General features: G+C 46.0%; 1 long non-coding RNA gene across 1 annotated transcript; it reads left to right on the forward strand.

The window, feature by feature from the left end:
* The first annotated feature begins 3,415 nt into the window (after window positions 1-3,415).
* LOC127333580 (uncharacterized) lies at window positions 3,416-6,028 on the forward strand. The gene is made up of 2 exons (XR_007871374.1): window positions 3,416-5,511; window positions 5,599-6,028. It is a non-coding gene; the product is annotated as an uncharacterized lncRNA (long non-coding RNA).
* Window positions 6,029-6,454: the final 426 nt, after the last annotated feature.

Here is a 6,454-nt window from a genome sequence, read left to right on the forward strand (position 1 = left end):
GTACAGGCCACAGGCATGATCACTACGGCTTGTCGTCTGCGGCCGATAAAAATGCGCGCAATGAGAGGAAGCAGCGGGAGGCAGAGGAAATGAGGGATTCAATCCTAGCCCAAGTCCAAGCTGGTTTGGTACCGCAACTGGTACCGCAACTCAAAGCTACACTCGTACCTGAAGTCAAAGCTGAAGTCGCCGCTTCAGTCCAAGCAGATTTCAACGCTCTACGCGCGTGGTATGAGGGTGGCAAACAAGGCCCCCCCCGGAAATGCAAGTGGTTAGCTTCGACGGCAGCAACTCGATGGCGCCGCCGTCCGCCGGCAATGACAATGTTATAATGGAGACTCCTCCGGCCGCCGGCAATGACAATGTTATAATGGAGACTCCTCCGGCCGCCGGCAATGTCGCTGGTGCTAGGGATTCACCGTCCATGCCGGGTAGCAGCCCCTCCGTCACTTGCACGCCCGCCGCCGCATGTGCTGGCCCGTCGACATTAGCCGAGCTCAACGCCCTCACGGTAATTAACTAATGTGTACATCAAGTTAATATATTAGTTTCGTCATCCTTGCCCTCTCTCTAACGCCATACACATGTTCTCGCAGGCGCTCTCAACGCCATGCACCTTCCTGATGAGAGTAAACGACGAACTCAAAGACGTCGCGAGGGGGTCCATCTTTCGGCCCCTGGATAAGAAGTGGCACACACGAGATATGGCGGATGACGTTTACCGGGTTGAAGTGGATCGGGCGTTACCGGTCTATGAGGATTTGTTTCCTCCTAATCAACCGCATGGTGCCGATGACGATAGCCCGTTGAATCTGGCCTCACTGAAGGGTTGGGTACTGCTATGGCCGAAGACCCTAATTCGGATCAACACCTACTCGGGGTCGACGGCAAGCAAAGACAAGCACCTTGCGGCGCCACATGTCAGCGTCCCTCCATGACAGCCAGCGGCGCCCGTGGTCATCGCCCCACCAGAACGGCCAGCTGCGCCAGAGGTCAGCGCCCCACCACAACAGCCAGCTGCGCCAGAGGCCGAGGAATACGAACGTGACAACTTCCAATGGGATATTCCTACGTCTTCACAAGTTGTCCATGAGGATGCGCCGGCCTTGAAATATGTGTGCTCCAAGAAGCTGTTCGATTCTCAAGAAACGGCTGAGGAGGAAAATCCTGAGGAGGTCGCCACCGCCGCCGTCAAAAATATGTTGAGCCCAAACACACTCCGTGCTACGGCCACTACGGCGATGGAGGGTCCATCAGTACAACCCAAGAAGAGGAAGAGGCAAAATAAGAAGGACGCCCAAGACAAGGCGGCGGCGGCCATATCCAAGGACAAGGTCCCACTCCTTGACAAGTTGCCAAACAATTGGCGACCTCTGCATCACTTGGGTCAACCGATGCTGCCGGAGCATGTCGTGAAGAAACTCACCCCGGATATGAGGAGCTTGCATGAGACTGTCTTGCATGTGGAGAACCTTCTTCTCAAATCAAAAGATCCTGGTTACCCTCTCTTGGTGGCGAAGGTGCCAACTGGCATGAACTTCGTCGAGAAGTACCCCGCGGACTTGTGCTTCATCCGGTTCAACGACATCTTCAGCATCTATCGCATGCAAGCGCTCCACTTTAGTGTGGTTCGCCTAGTTGTGCTTAGCTTGTCTGCCCAGATTGTTAAGGAGGAGACGCCGACCATCGCGATAATGGACCCCTTCTATATGCGGGAGAGCATCATCTGCAACGTTGGGGATCGGGCGATTGCCACCCAGCAGGTCGAGGATTTCATGCTGGCGAACATTAAAAAGGGCGCCATTCTCATCCCTTACTTCCCTGAGTAAGTAATCACTCGCTAGTCCCCCATTACCATTCTATCCTATATCTCCATTTGCATTTCCAAAGGTTAATCCGTATGTTTTCCGCAGAGACAAGTTCTTCACCCTCATCGTCGTGCACCCGCAACACTCGCATGCAGTCTATCTCGACTCGGGTAGGGACCACAAGAAAGACTACACCCACATCAAGGCCCTTCTCAATGATGCTCTCACCGGCTTCGCCAACAAGGCAGGCCCCCTCAAAGTAGAGAGGAAATCCCGAGGAGGCTTGGTCTTAACCCACACAATCAACTTCCCCTGCCTCAGGCAGTCGACGCCCGACAATGGGATGGACGCGTGGTACGCCATCCTTCAGATGCAGGAGTACATAAAGTACGCAGATGACATGGTGCTGCCAGAGAATCTCAGAAACAGGTTTGCAAACATGGCGGATGTCCCTGATAGAGAGATTAGAAAGAACTAGGGTCGCATCCAGCAGTTCATTTGCACGATAATCCTGCAGGATGTCAACAATAGGTCTGGCGAGTTCTTCTACGGCTACGGTCTACCACCTAATGACGAGATAGAACTCCGCTTGGAGATGTCGCGTGATGAGAGGCCGTTCAACTCGCTTGAGGGCTGCCGTCCATTCCCCCCTAGGCGTACAACCTGATCCTACGACGGGAACACTTGCTAAAGCTTGAACGATATGTCCTTGAACTTCCGTACTGTAATAATTGCTATATATTCCCATAGAATCGACTAGTTGCTTTTATTTAGTTGTATGAATGTGCATGTGAACATGTGTCTATAGTTTCATTTACTTTGCTATATATTTCAAGATTATGGCGTACATAGCTTAATAATTATTTGCATTTACTCGACCACTACTTGCCTCGTATTTGGAGTTCGCCGATGATTAGAATGTTCGGTCACTCGTACACTCGGGGGTGGAGCCAGTGAGCCTTGGTGCGACGGCCACAAGTATCAATCTATTGTGCATCCTACCTAGCCTCACTGACTCCATCCCTGGATGTTAATATTTGTTTCGACCGACAAAGTATGAGGCACGCTATTTAATTCGTACTACTTGTCTTCTATTTGAGTTCACACTTCTTAATTGCATTGGCCGATGATTAAAATGTTCGGTCACTTGTACACTCCGGGGTGGGGCCAGTGAGGCTTGGTGTGATGGCCACAAATATCAATCTATTGTGCATCCTACCTAGCCTCACTGACCCCATCCCTGTATGTTATTATTTATTTAGACCAACAAAGTATGAGGCACATGCTATTTAGTTCATACTACTTGTCTCTTATTTGAGTTGGCACTTGTTCATTGCATTGGTACTAACGTTTTACTTGTCTTGTGAATGGAGATGCCGACGACATATGTCGTGTACAAGGGGAGGGTTCCTGGAGTCTACGACGACTGGGAGGACTGTCGGAGATAGGTGCACCGTTTCAGCGGCAATAGCTACAAGGGATACCCCACTAGGGTGGAGGCGGAACGAAGATACGCCCGTTATCTAGCGGGAGAGATGAGGGACATGAGGAGGAACCGGATGAAGACCATGGCCTTCGTGATGATGACTGACTCCGGCCGCCGCCGTCGCTAGGGAACAAAGAAAGGGGGAGGAGACTCTCTCCATCCAAGGTACTCACCTTCTTGTCTCTGAAGGTTGCAGCGCCGGAGTCAGTTATCGTCAGTTTTGGGAATTTCTTGGAGAAGAGCTAGCTCTTTTGATTGAGGATCCTTTGTGATCTGTGGAGCTTGGTTTGAGCCTGAATTCTGTGTATTTCAGGAACTCAAGACAGGGAAAATACTTGGGATTGGAATTGGGCATGTGTCTTTTCGGGTCCTAGAAATTATGTACCCCTCATATTTTGCAACTTGTTGTAAGGACAAGTTGGTATGTGATGTGTGTGAACTAGCGAAACACACACGAGCCACTTATCCTAGTAGTAATGAAAGAAGTAGAGATCCTTTTGAGGTTGTCCACTCAGATGTTTGGGGTCCCTCTACCGTAACCTCTCTGTTAGGAGAGCGCTGGTTTGTAACTTTTATTGATGGTTTTAGCCGTTGTACATGGCTGTATGTGCTTAAACGAAAGTGTGATGTGCTGTCTGCGTTTAAGGATTTCTATGCTTTGGTTGGTAATCAGTATAATGCAAAAATCAAAGTACTTCGTTCTGATAATGGAACAGAGTATGTTAACAAAGACTTTGACTATTTTCTATCATCCAATGGCATTATACATCAAACTACTTGTGTGGATACTGCAGCACAAAATGGAGTAGCTGAGAGAAAATATAGGCATCTACTAGAAGTTGCTTGATCTATTATGTTCGAAATGAATGTTCCAAAATTTCTTTGGGGAGAAGCCATTAAAACAGCAGCTTATCTGATAAATCGCATGCCAACTAGAATTTTGAATTTTAGAACTCCAATTGAATGTCTAAGTGGTACTAATTCATTTATTGTGCCTCCAAAAGTATTTGGTTGTACATGCTTTATTCATGATTACAGGAACTCTATCGGAAAACTTGATCCTTGGGCTATCAAGTGTATTTTTGTTGGATATTCTCCTACTCAAAAGGTCTATCGTTGTTGGAGTCCTACTGAAAAGCGCTTCTTCGTGAGTATGGATGTTACCTTTCGAGAAAAAGAGCCATATTACATCTCATCCAACAAAATTACTCCGGAAATTGATAATGAGGGGGAGAAAGTTAATGAAGGACCACTTCGTGCTGGTCAAGTCTTGATTCCTTTCCTAGACACTACTGAGACCCAACCTGAAGTGGAAGAAGAGAAAAATGCAAGTACAAATGATGAAAACAATGACTCAACTGTTCCGGAGGAATGTGCGTAATCACTGCCACAACAAGAGGTTGAAGTGACAGGAGGAGATATCGAGCATACTTCTAGTACTTCAACCCATACTGATCCTATATCGCGAGATGGTTCTGTTGGTGATGCAACAGGAGAAGGAGCAGAAAATCTGGTGACAGAACTGAACTCTTCATCAGTTGATTATCCTATTGCTTTACGAAAACCAATAAGACTGACACATTTTCCAGCACATCTTAAAGATTGTATTGGCTATAAGCATGATCTTGCAAAATTTGTATCTTATGAAAACTGCAGTTCATCATTCAAGGGGTTCCTCACTTCTCTCGACTCTACATCCCTACCGAAAGACTGGAGAGATGCTATACAAGATCCCAAGTGGAAGGCTGCAATGATGGAGGAAATGAAAGCCTTGGAAAAGAATGGTACATGGAAGCTAGTTGAACTCCCTCGTGGAAAGCAACCTGTTGGCTGTAAGTGGATATTTACAGTCAAGCAAAATCCTGATGGTAAAGTGGAACGATATAATGCTCGTTTAGTGGCGAAAGGTTATACACAAACATATGGAATTGATTATGAAGAAAATTTTGCACCTGTGGCCAAGATGAATTCAATAAGAACTTTGATTTCCTGTGCATCTAATCTTGGTTGGGAGCTTCATCAACTTGACGTAAAGAATGCATTTCTTCATGGGGATCTACAAGAAGAATTTATATGCATATACCACCTAGTTTTGACACTAGCCAAACCGAAGGCAAAGTCTTAAGACTGTATCGATCTTTATAAAGTCTTAAACAGTCACCCGGGCCTGGTTTGATAGATTCAGACGAGCTATAATTCAAATGGGCTACAAACAGAGTAATGCTGATCATACTCTGTTTAATAAACGCCATGAGGGAAAACTAGCCATATTAATAGTTTACGTTGATGACATTGTTATTACAGGGGATAACGAAGAGGAAATTGAACATCTCAAGGGTAAACTTGCTCAAGGATTTGAAGTCAAGGATCTTGGGAAATTGCGGTATTTCCTTGGAATTGAAGTCTCTAGAAGCAAAAAAAGGTATTTATATATCTCAACGGAAATATGTCTTAGACCTATTAAAAGAAACTGGATTAGTTGGATGTCGTCCAGCTCCTACACCAATTGAGCGAAATCATCGTCTCATGAGTGAAGCTGGATCACCTGTAGATCGAGAGCGTTATCAAAGACTTGTTGGGAAGTTAATTTATCTCTCCCATACTCGACCTGATATTGCATTTGCTGTTAGTGTGGTTAGTCAATTCATGCATGATCCTAGAACACGTCATATGGATGCTATAATCAGAATTATTAGATATCTCAAAGGGTGCCCTAGTCGAGGTCTGCTATATTCATCTAATGGCAATCTACAAGTGGAATGTTACACAGATGCAGATTGGGCTGGTGCTTTAGATGATAGGCGGTCAACATCTGGTTATTGTGCTTTTGTTGGAGGAAATTTAGTAACTTGGCGCAGTAAAAAGCAAAGTGTGGTAGCGCGTTCTACGGTTGAAGCAGAGTTTAGGTCTATGGCGCATGGAGTATGTGAGGTGTTGTGGTTGAGAATCCTTTTGATGGAGCTGGGATTGTTTGAGTCAAAACCATTGATGCTATATTGTGATAATAAAGCAGCACTTGACATTGCAAATAATCCTATCCAACATGACCGCACAAAGCATATTGAAATTGATAGGCATTTCATCAAGGAGAAGATGGATCGAGGAATTATCTGCATGCCCTATGTGAGTTCATGAAATCAACTTGCGGATATTTTGACTA

This window comes from Lolium perenne, chromosome 2 (assembly GCF_019359855.2).
Source record: "Lolium perenne isolate Kyuss_39 chromosome 2, Kyuss_2.0, whole genome shotgun sequence".
NCBI lineage: Eukaryota > Viridiplantae > Streptophyta > Magnoliopsida > Poales > Poaceae > Lolium > Lolium perenne.